The sequence below is a fragment of the Hydractinia symbiolongicarpus genome, chromosome 15, assembly GCF_029227915.1.
Source record: "Hydractinia symbiolongicarpus strain clone_291-10 chromosome 15, HSymV2.1, whole genome shotgun sequence".
Classification (NCBI taxonomy): Eukaryota; Metazoa; Cnidaria; class Hydrozoa; order Anthoathecata; family Hydractiniidae; genus Hydractinia; species Hydractinia symbiolongicarpus.
Window position 1 is genome coordinate 5952675 of NC_079889.1, and position 15335 is coordinate 5968009.

Here is a 15335-nt window from a genome sequence, read left to right on the forward strand (position 1 = left end):
CATAAAGAAAAAAACTTGGATAGTACTAGTAGCACTATTGAACCTATTCCAAAGAAGCCACGACAAAGTCAGAGTAATAAAAGATCCCGCGTACAAGCTGCAACTGAAATGGACGTTCAATTTTTAAAAACATTGGAGGACATAAATTCAACGACTAGGGCTGCCCTACTTCCAAACGATGCAGAAGACGACGAAGATATGCTTTTTGCCAAAAGTATTGCGCCAACGTTAAGAAAATTAGCAGCTCGAAAGAAAAAAATTGCTAAGCTTAAAATTCAAACAGCACTGTTTGAGCTTGAGTTTGATGAAACTGCATGATTTTAAGAACATCTTTTTTTAACATATATTTTATATTTTCAACATTTTTACTTGTATATATATTACACACTTTTTAGATGGTAGAAGTTACATTATTGTAAATATTTTTATAAAGGAGAGGTTACCTTCTTGTGTTATTGTTGGTTCTTTAATTGGCTTTTCTCTCCTTATTTCAGACATGTCTAAAAATGTCGAACGAAGATGTCGATTTTTTAGGAATCACTAAACCAAAAAGTGTGTATCTAGTTGCATATTTCAAAAAAAAAACTTTACTTATATATATAGTTATATATTTCCATATTTTTTTCTTGTATATAGTTATATATAGTTGCAAATAATTTTGTTGGTTTTCACTTTACTTGTTTTTTTTTTTTTTTTTTTTTTGCAGTCATACTTCCAAGTCAAACGGACCTATCGTTCTGGATACATAGTCCTACTGCCAACTTACAGCTCCTTCTTGTGTGTTAAAATAATCTTTATAATCTTCGCGCACATCCTTTGCATTTTTCGTATAGTTGTTTGATCGCGTAGTACCAATGGGTAAAAAGCCAGTATATCTATTGGTTTCATTCCTTCAGTCTCCAAGCTGTGAGTCCGTGTCATTTTCAGTATCCACAAATCCTGGTGGACAGTACCTGTACTCACCATGGTTTTCTTGACTTTTCAAAGTTGTGTAGAGCAACTACCGCTTTTGTTATTAAATTTACAGTTTTAACCTGTGCAATAATGAGACGTCTAAAAATGCGAAACCTTTCTGCTGATATGCCAAAACAATTTTCAATTATTCTTCTGGCCCTTGATAAATGGTAGTTAAATATTTTCTTTTTAATGCAAGAATCGTTTTAGCATAAAAGCATATGGTTTTAGCATATGTGATTTTAATTGAAAGGCATCATCAGCCCGAAAAATATATGGTAATAGCTTATTTCCTGCATCTTTTATTTTAGCTGGGGGTGGTCTATTAATTGAGTTTGTTTCTATAGCCTGGTCAAGTTTGCTGTTTTTATACACACCTCCATCACTTTGACGCCCAGCATCACCAATGTCTATCAAGGTAAATTCGTAACGTGCGTTGCACACAGCAAGAAACACTATGCTATGTGTTTTTTGTAATTAAAGTAGTCTGAACCACTTCGGGCTGGTGCTTGCATTACTACATGTTTGCCATCTATTGCCTCTAAACAATGTGGAAAGTTCCATCGATCTTTGAACTCGTTCGCTATCTCTTTCCACTTGCTTTCTGTGTCAGGAACATCTTAAAATCCATGACTCTGCAATTGATTCCATATTGCTTCGCACGTTTCGCGTATAATGCGACTGACAGTTGGAGGGCTGACTCTGTAGTTACTTCCAGTTGTAATCTGAGCATCTCCTGTAGTTAAATACCGCAATGTAATGCATAAACGCTCGCTAGAACTTGTAACATCCCTCATTTTAGATGACTTAACGATGACAGGTGCTATCCAAGAGAGTAGCTGTTCAAACCTTACTGGTGTCATTCGAAACGATTTAAAGAAATATTCACTATCAAATAAAAATAAATCTTTGACTAAAACATTGTACAACCCTTTGGTCCTTCTTTCCTGAAAAGTCTCCTTATTCACATTCTTTTCTGTTTATGTTTTCGAGTTCTGCTTCTTTTTACACGGTGCCACATAAATAAAGCTGTAATTAATTTTAAATTTTGTAATAAAACATATCTTCTGTTTACGGCAGCCATTTTATTCTGAATGAGCACGTTTTCTCTTGAGCGGGAAATTAATTTCCATTCACGTCAAACCCGAGAGAAAAAAGCTCGCGAGCTTTTTCCGCTCAAGCGGAAAATGCAGTCGCATGGAAACCTACCTTTAGCAGTTTATCATGTTCTAACATGTGAAGAAGAACTTAGACAAGACAAGCAAGTACAAAATTAAATTGGAATGTCGTGTTTGCCAAAGAAAGAAAAACAAGGCTAAGTTGAAAAACTTCCTTCAATTACGCAAATGCAGTGTCATTATCAATTTAATTGAGTTGAAGCTGCTCCAATTCTGAACTGCTTTGTTGCACAAAATGATAAAAGCAGATTTAATTTCAATTTCTCACTTTCATTAAAACTAGAAAAGCTCATAAATGGTTTACAATGGCTTTTCCATTGTCTATCAATATACACACTTTAAAGCAACTCCCGGCTTCACATTCTATTGAGTAATAGCTTAATTACCTTCTTTGTCTTATGGCGCCATTATATAGTTGATATATATCTTATTTGAATTAGTATTATCAAGTATTTTTCTTTTTGTCAACACCATGTGCAATTAAAATAAAACCTTAGCGAGAAGAAACCGGGGAACAGTAAGTAATTTTAAGGGTTGGTTACTAAAACTTGTTAAAGTATTTCCCCAACTAGCATATTTACCAATTATCATTATTTTACAACAAATTTTAACTAGACTAAAATTTGCTGAGAAATTTGCCCAACTGTGGAAATATTCTATTTTGTTCTTCTTTAAAGCAGCATTTACACGATTTAACTAGCTGCTTTCAACAAGTTAAATGGAATTAGGCAGTCCATTTGATATAATGAAATAAGAAATGTTTTTAAAGACTTTTAAAAACTTTCTCAGCGAATATGTTTTAAATAGAGCACGTTTATGGCTGCATGACGGTGGTTGTGGCAAAAAAGTGAAATGTAAAAAGTAGATGAAAGTTTGGAAAGTTTTGCGTTGTAACAGCCTTTATTTTTTAAAAAATGTATTTATTGTAACTTGTTGAATTTCCTAAAACGGAGCGGTATATATTAAATTCTTAATATTTTTTTGATTAGCACTTCAACAAACTCTACAACCGAGTTGTAAATATAATGAAATAAAATGGCTAGTTTCAAAATTTGTGAAACATACAGACTTTCGATCACAACAACCACAACATTTGACATACTTCATTCAGATTGACTGGCTACAAAAAATGTGGAGGACTCAGATTTGAAAATCGATTTTGCATGTTGTTTCTCCCAACAAAGTTAATTTTATAAGAATGACAAAAAAAAGTTGTTTTGCGCCTAAAAACGTTGTCTTGTATCCCCTGTGGCCAGACAAAACGACAACATGATTAATTGCCGCCCCATAAGGGGCGGCTCCTAGTCCGCCAGGCGTGAATAAAAAGATTTTTTTGCTAAGGGAAATCTTGCGTTCCGTTCTGTGCTACTTGATTCCGTGTAAACAAACTACTTAAGTAGCACAGCTTCGAAGTAGCACAAACTTTAAAATAAACGAATACACTGATCCAGCCTAGCATTCTGCCATTATGGATACCGTATTAAGAAAAGACTGGTATCTAGTTTAACATGGACAATTCGATTGTAAACAAATCAGTTAACTGAAGAGAAAGGCGGAAAATGGATTACAACATGATACAAAAAATGAAAAACGAAGAATTAAAAAGTTAACTAAGACAACGTGGATTGAAAGCAACGGGTAATAAGTGAGAGTTGCTCGAGTATTTGTGGCTTGTGAGAACAACGTAAAACTGATTCTTACAGCTGCTGAAGTTGAAGTTACGCTACAGGAAGAATGCAAATCAAAATTATTTGTTGAAAATGAAGTCATTCCAGATCCTTCAAAATTATTGAATAGTTGGATCACAGAAGAAGACGGAATAACCAATTGGCCTATGATAACATATGCAAACATTTTTAACTTCATAATGTTCTTTCCAAATGAACATGGCAGTACGGATTTAAATGACTATAAAACAACCAAAGCATATAGCTATTTTAAGAATGGTTGGCTTGGATATGTATCGTATCATCCTATTTCTGAGAATCACAGTTTCGTCTACTTAAAGCGGATTGCAGAGCATCAGAGTGTCTTGCTGACCCTCCTTATAAACTTTGGGTTTTTGTAAATAAAAAGGATGGTGTGATAAAGATAGCACATTGTTCCTGTATGGCAGGGATGTCGGAAACCTGTAATCATGTCACAGCCTTACTGTTTCGTGTTGATGCTGCCGTGACATGTGGTCTGACAAACCATGCATGCACTACAAAGGCATGTAAATGGTTACCTAATCGTGCTGAAGTGTTGCCAAAACAATTAGAGACATCAAATAAGTACGTGATAACTTTGGTAAAAAGCAAGTTTAAAGAAAACTTGTACCAACACCAAAGAAACTATACAACCCTCCTAAAAATTGTGATGAAAAGCCTTTAACACATGAAACCGTTGCGACAGCATTAAAAGATGTTATACCAGACAGTATTTTATACACTGCAGTACCACTACTCAAAATTAACTTTGTACGTGAAATTGTTAAAACGCATACATTGCATGAAATTGTGACATCTGTACATGATGTTTTAGATACATCAGGGAGCTTGGAAATTTAGCTCACATTATTACACCAAGCGTAGTACAGAAAATTGAAATCATGGACAAAGTGAAAACGAAGCCTGGTATGCATTCAGAAAAGCCGTCATAACAGGCTCAAAAACGGATCATGTAAAAACAAAAATAAACAAAATTGAAAAAGGGCAAAAACCTGAACTATGGTCACTATTTCGTCCATCCAGATATTGCTGCATTAAAGTGTGGACGAGAGATAGAACCAATGGCTATTTAGACATTTAAATAGTCCTTGTCTGAGGAACACAAAAACATATGTGTCAAAAATTGTGGTCTTTTCTTAGATGCTGATAAGCCATACATTGGTATCGTGGCGCGTGAATGCCGCTCGGATGCATGCCTGGAAGTAAAGTGCCCATATTCAATCATTTATACTAAACAGACTAACCCTAATATAAAACTGCCTTATATTATTAACACAGAAGATGGGCATCACCACTTAAAGAAAAGTCATCCTTACTACACACAGTGTCAGTTATATACAATTAGCTGCCACTAAACTCAAAAAATTGTACTTTGTAGCTTGGACTTGATTACAATGAAAACTTTATTTGAAAAACTTCAAACATTTTACAGGTATCTAACATATAAGTACACATGTGAAAAATAATCTGTACATATATGCAAGGATTAGTGATTAGTACACATATATCTTTTTATTTACGGTTTTTTTTCTGAATCAACAAAGTTTTCCATAATGCTGCACATGACCGTACAATATCATCCATATGATGCAGCATAGTTATCGTTACAACAGTTGTTAGGATTCTATAAGTTTTAATTCGTCTTATAGCTCGTTCAACATGAATTCTTAAATTAGCCACAGTTTTTGTTTTGCTGCATTCAACTTTAGTCATGTAGGCCTTCATCCTGGCACCAGGCGAAACAACTAAGGTACAATAACGGAGCAATAATTAACTTTTCCATAACCCTGTCTTTTAAACATATCAGGCATATGATCCATAACACTTTCCTTTGGTATCCAATTCACTAGGGCATTTCCAAGTGTCATACTCATTACTCTAATCCACGTTTTGAATGTATTTGAACAAACGGTTTGGCTAATTCCAAAACGGTCAGCTAAGTCCTCATTAATATTCCCAAATGTAATTGCATCAAGGTAAGAAGAAACTCATTTTTGTGTGACAGCTTTCTCAAAACGTTTGGTTTAAAATGGCGACGCACTTTAGTAGAAACCACATTTAAAAGTGCAACTCCTCTCCAATATGTTACTTGTGAAACATATGGCCACAAAATTTCAAATAATTTATGGAATGCCTGGATGCTGACAATTCCTGTGTAGAAATTCATTTTTGCGTCTGTTTTTATTTGATTAAACGAAAATGGTACTTTTTGTTGAAATATGTGACGCTCACTTGCTATCTTTTATTTAGTTGTGAACCGGTGGTTCTATTATTTTATGTTAGAACTGTCACGTGCATTATATTACGCACATTTTTTTTATTCTCTACGTTTTTCTGTGATCAGCTTGTTCTTTTCTAAGAGAAAAAGTACTCTATGAGTGAGAAACTCTGTGTGTCTGTTTTTATCAGGTTATGGGCCCAGACACTTTTTAATGTTATATCGAGTACTGAAATAATTTTGTTTTGTTGAATTTGATTTTTTACGATGGCAACTGAAGACGCAACTTTCAAAATTGAGAAGCTGACTGCTGAAAATTATCATTCATGGAAATTCAACATGAAAATGTATTTAATCGGAAAAGATCTTTGGGAGATTGTAACCGGTGATGAAACCATAGAGGATGATATGCAGGAGGCTGAGAAACGTCGAATCAAGAAACGCGAGAACCAAGCGTTTGCCGCCATTTGTTTGGGAATTTCAACAAACTTACAAATTTACGTTCGCTCCACGAAATCGGCTAAGGAAGCATGGGAAAATCTTGAAAAACATTTTCAGCAAAAAACACTTTCAAAAAGGATTTTCTATCGGAGAAAATTATATGCAGCAAAGATGGCTAGAGGTCAAAATATGACTGAACACATAAACAACATTAAGACATTGTCAGAACACCTGGAAGCGATTGATGATGCTATTGCAGAAAAGGACCTAGTTATTCTTCTTATTAGTAGTTTACCCGAAGAGTATAACTATTTAATAACGGCGCTTGAAACAATTGCTGAGGACAATCTAGCCTGGGATTATGTTAGGGACAGGCTTATTCACGAAAGCGAAAAGAAAAAGCCTGCTGAAGCTGAAACTTCTGGTGATGCCCTTTTTTCGTCAAAGCCCAACAACAAGAAATCCGGTAAATGTCATTACTGCAAGAAACCAGGACATTATGCTCGTGACTGTTTTAAGAAGAAAAGTGACCAGAAGAAAGAAAACGCAAATCTCGCTAACGATGATCACGATAATGAACTAGCTCTGAAATCCTCTGAAGTAAACGAGGATGAGTGGTGGATTGACTCTGGTGCTTCTTCTCACATGACCCATAATTTGAAAAGCTTAAGAGACTATTCCAGTTTTGAAACGCCTATAAAGGTAAAACTCGCCGATGATCACGTGCTGAATGCTTTCGGGAAAGGAAATGTACATTTGACCATTTTGAGCAAAAATGAAAAGGTCAAAACTGTGCTACACGACGTACTTTACGTGTTGAAGATCCAAAACAAACTGTTCTCTCTATCTTACCTAACCGATAAGGGAGTCGATGTGCAGTTCAAAGGCAAGGATTGCGATATCACCAAGGAGGGGAAGCAGTATACTATTGGACATAAGTACGGTAAACTTTACAAACTAAACACGATAAAGCCACGAAACGAGGAAACGTGCTGTATCGGGAAAACAATCAAACAGGATTCAATCGAGCTGTGGCACCAACGATACGGTCATCCGGGATACGACAACCTCAACTCTTAAACGATAAAGAGATGGTAAATGGCCTGAATATCGATATCAAGGAAGCCGTCGATCGAATCTGCGAAGGATGTGCAATGGGGAAACAGCATCGCAAATCATTCCCAAAGAAATCGCAAAGCACCACAACCAGATTGCTCGAGCTGATTCACAGTGACGTGTGTGGACCGATGGATGTACCTTCAGTGGGAGGTTCCAGGTACTTTGTGACTTTTATAGACGATTTCTCAAGATACACTACTGTCTACATGATGAAGCAAAAGTCTGAAGTGCTTGAAAAGTTTGGGCAGTTTGTAAACCTTGTTGAAAATCGCACTGGATTGAAAGTCGAACGATTACACGTGGAGAACGAAACTATAAAACGCCTTCGCTCAGATAATGGTGGTGAATACTTCTCAAAGGACTTTGACGAATTCTGCAACAATCGAGGAATTCAACGTGAACCGACCATTCCATACTCTCCACAACAAAACGGAGTTGCTGAACGCATGAACCGCACCCTACTGGAAACTGCACGATCAATGCTGCGTCACGCAAAGAAACCCCTTAACCTATGGGCTGAAGCTGTATCTACCGCATCCTACACACGGAACCAAAGTCCTACTGCTGCACTGAAGGGAGCAACGCCTTATGAACTTTGGCACGGTAAAAAGCCTGAAGTTAGTGGCCTGAAAGTGTTTGGCTGCAAAACGTACGTGCATATTCCTGAATCAAAACGTAATGGAAAACTCCAGAAGAAATCGTTTCCATGCGTTTTTGTTGGATACCCTGCGAACGAAAACGGGTACAAACTGTACAATCCTGAAACGAGGCAGATGCTTCGAAGTCGTGATGTCATCTTCGTAGAGAACGCTTTTTACATCAAAAAATCGGACAACGTAACTCACAAATTTTTCACTGGAACATTCAGAGAAGCTGAGGCAGAAGCTGAGGCAGAAGCTGAAACGGAACAACCAGGAAACAACATCGGTGAACCGCAAGTCGCTGTCGAAGAAGATGCCAGACCACAACGAGCAAGGAGACCACCTGACAGACTGAACGATCTGACAGGTAATTGGTGGAACCTGATGAGGCATCGATCGCAGCTATGGACACTGAGGAGCCAACGACCATTGAAGAAGCTTTAAGCGGTGTGAACTCAAAGCTATGGTCTGAAGCACTTCGTAATGAATTTGATTCGCTGAAACAGAACCAAACCTGGGACTTGGTTGACTTACCCCCCGGTAAGAACATTGTTGGCAGTAAATGGGTCTTTAAGCACAAACGTGATGCTAAAGGCGAGATCACCCGGTGTAAAGCTCGTCTTGTTGCACAGGGATACTCTCAAAAACCCGGTGTCGACTATGACGAAGTTTTCTCACCTGTCGCAAAGTATAGTTCTATTCGTACTGTACTAGCCATTGCCAATCAACTTGATTTAAACCTGCACCAAATGGATGTTAAAACAGCATTCCTAAATGGAGATCTCGAGGAAGAGATTTTCGTTAAGCAACCGGAAGGCTTCATCGACAAGAAACATCCGAACAAGGTTTGTCGATTGCGAAAGAGTCTCTATGGCTTGAAACAGTCTGCACGATGCTGGAACAAAACCATCGACGAATACCTCAAGGAATCAGGAAACATACAAAACGATGCTGACCCTTGCATCTATCTCAAACGATTTATCAAGGACGGACAGGAAGTTATCTTTCTTATTGCTGTATACGTCGACGACCTGCTGATTGCATCAAACAACGACAAAGAACTCCTCTCCGAAAAGAAACAGATAGGTGAACGTTTCGAAATGGGTGACGAAGGGGAAGTTCACTACATTCTTGGGATGGCCGTCAAACGAAACCGTAAGGATGGGGTACTTACAATCGACCAACACGCGTTCTTATCATCTGTGCTGAAACGATTTGGAATGGAAGATTGCAAGCCAGTAGCTACTCCATTCGAACCCAACACAAAGCTCAAAAAGCTGCGAGATGACGAAGAACCAGTCAATCTGAAAGAGTACCAATCTGTCATTGGATGCCTGACGTACGCATCGATTGGGACCAGACCAGACATGTCCGCTGCAGTAGATGTGCTTAGTCAACACATGTCGAAACCTGGAAAGCAACATTGGGTTGGTGTTAAACGAGTTCTCCGATACGTTAAAGGAACCATCGACTATGGTTTGGTGTACAAGGGGAGTAAAGCTTACGAAACGATGAACTGTTTACGTGGTTTCGCTGACGCTGATTGGGCTGGAGATGTGGTAACACGAAAATCGACTTCCGGTTACGTATTCCAAATCGGAAATTCCACGATTTCATGGAAATCGAAAGAGCACGATGATCAAAAGAGACGCGCAACAGATGCTTTCCGGAGCAAACATACTTACAGGTTGGACCATGTAGTAGCAAGTAGCCGTGTTTTATACTACCTAAAGAACGGTCCCGATCGCAGCTTCGTCTCGGAAGAACTCATGCAGGTACCAGAGGATGTTCGGGTACCGCAGGAGGTTATCAAAGAATTCTAATATGCTTTCACAAGTTCCCCCAGGTCATCCAAATCTATTTCGTCATCCCCATTCTCATCCTACTCATTTTCATTCGGATCCCTTACAAAATCCAAAGGATGTTGGGTGTAGAACGGGTACCCATGGACGATGCTTTTGATGACATTAGGCTCATTCTCCAAATAAATATCGACTAGACGTCTATCTGGTATCGGAAAGTTGAGTATTTGGCTTACTGTTTCTATATTGGTCAAATCAGATAGCTTTAAGTCCCTATCCTTGACGATCTGGTAGCAGAGTGCTCCATATTTGTTCTCTTTGACCGCAACGATTTAGAGTCCTAGACGTTCAATATCATCCTCGCGATCATCATCGATCTCGTTAGTCGCAAATGTTGCCCATGCTTTTTCGCCTGATGCTACCCTGTGTAAAAGATCATCGTCCGTGGGGTATTCAAAACCTTCGTAGTATACTCCACCTCGATACTTAAAATTTTCCAGGCAGGTAGGACAATAACCAATTACTGATCCTGCCTTTATGCACCAATGTAGCACAGGTACCCGAATATCGTAGTTGATTGTAAATTGATTCCTTTGTAGATAGGCTTCCATCTTTTGATATTTCACTACTTTTTAACATTAAGCTGAAAGGGTCAAAAAGGTATATTCCATAGGAGGGGTATTTTCACTACCCTTGCGGGTAGTGAAAATTAGTGTCTGCCTAATCCTCTATTGCCGGAACACCCAGATCATACAGGTCATCCCGAGTAAGATCGATAAGCCTGAAATGGTTTCTATAACGCCCCGCATGCTCCTCCTCCTCAAACCAATTAAAGGCTTGAATACCGTCGGGGTTGTCTATGACAACAATCTCCTCCGCGCCCGAGTAGTTGTCACTGAACCAAAATCTCTTCCTGCTGATATCGCGCTTCTGAAAACGAGTAGTAGTAAGGGATGAATTTAAGTACATTTCCGCTCCTTTGACACCTTTACCCCCTCAAACCCTCGCTTCCACCACCTCCACCCCCACCCCAGCCCTTCCCTCCCAAAATCGGAAAATCCGACGGCACCCGAAAACAAATCCGAAAACAAATCCAATTCCGATAATTCTTGCGCATGCGCATACGCCGATAGTACTAATGCTGACATCAACAAAAACAGAGATTGCGCAATTGAGTAGGGAAAAGTCCCATACTCAAGGACCGGTGTTTTGAAGTTGAACAGTACCTATAATAAACATGAAGAGTTGGTTCAGGAAAGCTATAGGTAAAATATACGACACCGTGTCAGCAGTAGTAGCGGCAACTCGCGACGGTCTCGCTGATCAACTTCGGAGCGTGCGGGATACCGTTACTTACTACTATAACAAGGCGAAGGAGCAAATCTCGAGAGGTTCGACGCTCCACGATGAGGTCCAACAGATCACCATCGAAGATGAATACCAGGGAATCGTCGACCTCAAACACATGTTCGCCAAGGAATCGAAGCAGACCATGAACCAGGAGGGAATCGAGGAAAAACAAGCACATATTTGACGAGAATGACGCGCAATTTTTGGAAAATGGAAATCGCATCAAGACCTGGCGGTTCAACAAGAATCACCCGTTAACCAACCGTTAATGGATGCTATCATGCGAAAAATCACGCCTCACGTAGACATGCGCGTCAAGGTAGTCTACCATTTTAGCTGTGATATTTACCGAGGTGGTGGCGATGTAGCCGATTACCACAAGACCAAGAGCTCCAAGTCACAATCAAGCATGGCGGAAATCGAAGCCTGCATGGAAGAATGCGAGATGAAGCGTCTGGATCTGGAAGATGCGAAGTTCTGGACCAAAGCCTACTTACCACCTGAAAGAACCATTGAGACCCCCGGAGCTTACGAAGGTAAAATAGTCTTCAAGCATGTACAGGTCAAGCTCATCTCTACGAGGGAGCCTCTACTAGGATGTGGACCTTTGCCGGACTGGCTGCGCGGTAAAAGGTTTATCTACAGCTTTGAAAAGACAGACGAAGGAACGGACAGCTTGTGCTTCTAGAGATGCCTAACCGTTCACTATCGGAAAGAGCGAACGCAGCGTGAAAAGCGTATCACGCGGGAAGCTCTCATATTAGCACGCGAGTACTACGAGGACCCCAAGCTAAAGCGGGAAGACGTACATGCTACAAAGCTGGTGAATTTTGAAGGTATCGCCAAGCACTTCAAAACCAACATCAGAGTCTTTGAGCCCAAGAAGAACTTCGACAAGGCATCATGGCGGCTGGTCTATGGTCAGAATCAGCACAAGGAGGGGTTAAACACGATCAACCTCAATATGCTGGATGGTTACTGCTTCTACATCAAGAAGATGGATGTTTTGACGCAGAGCTTGGAATGCGAGGCCTGTGGTCAGATCTTCACACAAGCCTGCCACCTCACGCGGCATAAAAAGAACGGTTATGAACAGCATACGAATATCACGACTGCAAGTGGCATGGATGCCCATGTCGACCGAATAAGACCAACGTAGATATGAATAATTTCAAGCTCACAGAATTCAAGGAGGACTACATTCGAAAACGCGGCTACAACCTCATGACGGCCTGGGAGTGTGAGAACCCTCCAAAAGTCAAGAGGCTCTTCGGAAAGGAACTTCAGCCCTACCCCAACTTCACCGTGTTTGATTTTGAAGCTCTCCTGGCACCTTTACATCAGCGGCAAACGGATGATCTAACATACATCTCGGAGCATATCCCTGTAAGTGTCGCTATCCACGATAGTCTTAATGAACCTCCAACGTTCATCATGCACCAATACCCCAAAGCCTTGGTGCGGAACTTCGTTGAACAACTCAAACAGAGGCAAGCTCTCATCGTCAAAGAAGTCAAAAGACTGTACCCCAAGCCTGATGATTTTGACATGCTCTCTAACCAGTACCAACTAGCTTGGAACGGGTGGGTGAACCAAGTGGCTGTGATAGGCTTCAACAGCGGCAAGTACGACATCAACATGATCAAGCGGTATTTTGTCGAGCAAATTGCCAAAGACGATAACGAGAGGATCACTGTGGCAAAGAAAGATAACGAATACATGTTTCTCACCACTTCAAAGTCCAAATTTCTCGACATCAAAAACTTTCTCGCGCCCGGCATGAGTTACGATGGCTGGTGCAAGTCTCTGGAAAATAGACTCGAAAAGCTCATGTTCCCGTATGAATAGCTTGACGGCTATGAAAAGTTGAACTATGTTGGCCCCGTCGAACACGAGGCCTTTTACAGTAGTCTTAATGGTAAAAACACACTCTCCCCCGAAGAATACCAAGCCTTCAGGGAGGAGTTCTACAAGCGCGGCTGTGTCACTATGATGGACTGCCTGGCTGAGTACAACCTGGCAGACGCGCTACCCTTCGTCGATGCAGTAGACAAGACTCGCAACACATACTACGGGGATGAGATTGACATTTTGAAGGATGCCGTGAGCATTCCGGGTGTGTCGATGCGATATGTTCTGAAGAAGTCTCTGCGCTTGAACCCCGAGTTAAAGCTCTATGCGCAAGGAGAACCCTGCAGGCACAATTGCCAAGACAACTGCTTCAAAGCCAGGTGCAAGGCTTGTGTCGATGTTCAAAGAACCTGTGGCGAGTGTACGAGGAATAAGGCTTACGACCTGTTGCAGACCGGAATGGTTGGAGGCCCCGCGATCGTCTTTTGCAGGTACCACGAGCGAAATGTGACAGCCATTAGATCTCACATCTATGACAAATCCCGCGAGTGCAATTCCCCAGCACATGCACGAGTATCTGCAACAGACGGGGCGCAAGCGTGTTCCAGGAACCAAGAAGCTCTTGGGCGTGATGAAAGCTAAGAGGATCTTGTTGTACACACCCGTGCTGAAATGGTACTTCGAGCACGGGTTGAAAGTCACGGCATGTTACCAGTTCCTCAAGAACTCTAGAGGCAAGCCATTTGCCTGGTTTCCTGAGGAGATTGCGGATGCACGACGCCAAGCTGATAAAGACCATGATAAGCGGATCGCTGGTGATACGGCCAAGTTGAAAGGGAACAGCTTCTATGGGAAGATGATCGAAGATCTGGCGCGGCACACCAACACTAACTTTACCAGGGACAAGAAGGTGATAGATGCCGCAATGAGGAGCCCATACCTTGAAGACCTTGAAGAGATCGGGGACGCGTATGAAGTAAGAAGAGGTAAACAAGGGGTTAGCATCGAGCGTGCTTATCAGTGCGGCATAGCCGTCTACCAACTGGGAAAGTTGTGCATGCTGGAGTTTTACTACGATTTCCCGGATCAGTACGTAGACCGCCGAGATTTTGAATATGTGTACATGAATACCGATAGCGCGTATTTTGCCATCTCCGGGGGTGAGCTGCGGTAGGTCGATCGCAAGGAAATGCTCGAGCAGTACGACGAGGATGTGAAAAACTGGCTTGTCACCGACAAGCACTCAAGTCGAACGGGAGGGTTGTTCAAACCTGAATTCATCGGGTCTAGAAGATTGCATTGACAGCCAAGTGCTATTTCGTCGAAGGCAAAAAAGGTCAAAAGTTTTCGTGTAAAGGCATGTCGAAAAGGCAGAACGAAGTGACATGGTCAAGGTACATAGGAGCACTGAAAGGCGACCTAGATACCGCTAAAAATGTAGGCTTCCGGGTTCATAACCAGGGGATGATCACTTATGAGCAAAACAAACTGAGGCTCTCGGGTTTTTACGATAAAAGAGTCGTACATGTGGATAACGTGCACACATCCCCGCTGACGTAAGAATAGTTGGGATATTTCCAATGTTTTATGAAGTGATGCCTCACAAAACTCAATAAGAAAATAGAATTTAGGCCATGTACAAAATGTAAGCAACCACAACCAATGTGCAACTTCAAGATCCAACGCAACGGTCAATTGACAAAGCAGTGTATCAAATGCAGCGATGCATGCAACTCGAGAGACTCCATTACACCAACATGCAACTAATGTGGATCGCGGATAACCAAACCAAGGGCCATCGATATATATCTGAGTAAAGTAGGTCGCGTTGAATAGATTTGTGTTTTTTCTCACAACTTTGAGTCACTCCTTTTCAGTATGAATCGGTAAAAACAAGAACAAACTCATTTGCCTCATCCATTCAAAAATGATAAACATTTCTGAATAATCAGGAGGTTTTCTGTATGATGCGTAAACGACCTAACTGGTGATGCGTGAATTTTCACACAGGTAATACTCAAGGTGATACTGAATAGCTATATACGAAGTTCGATATATATTAAAATTGTGGT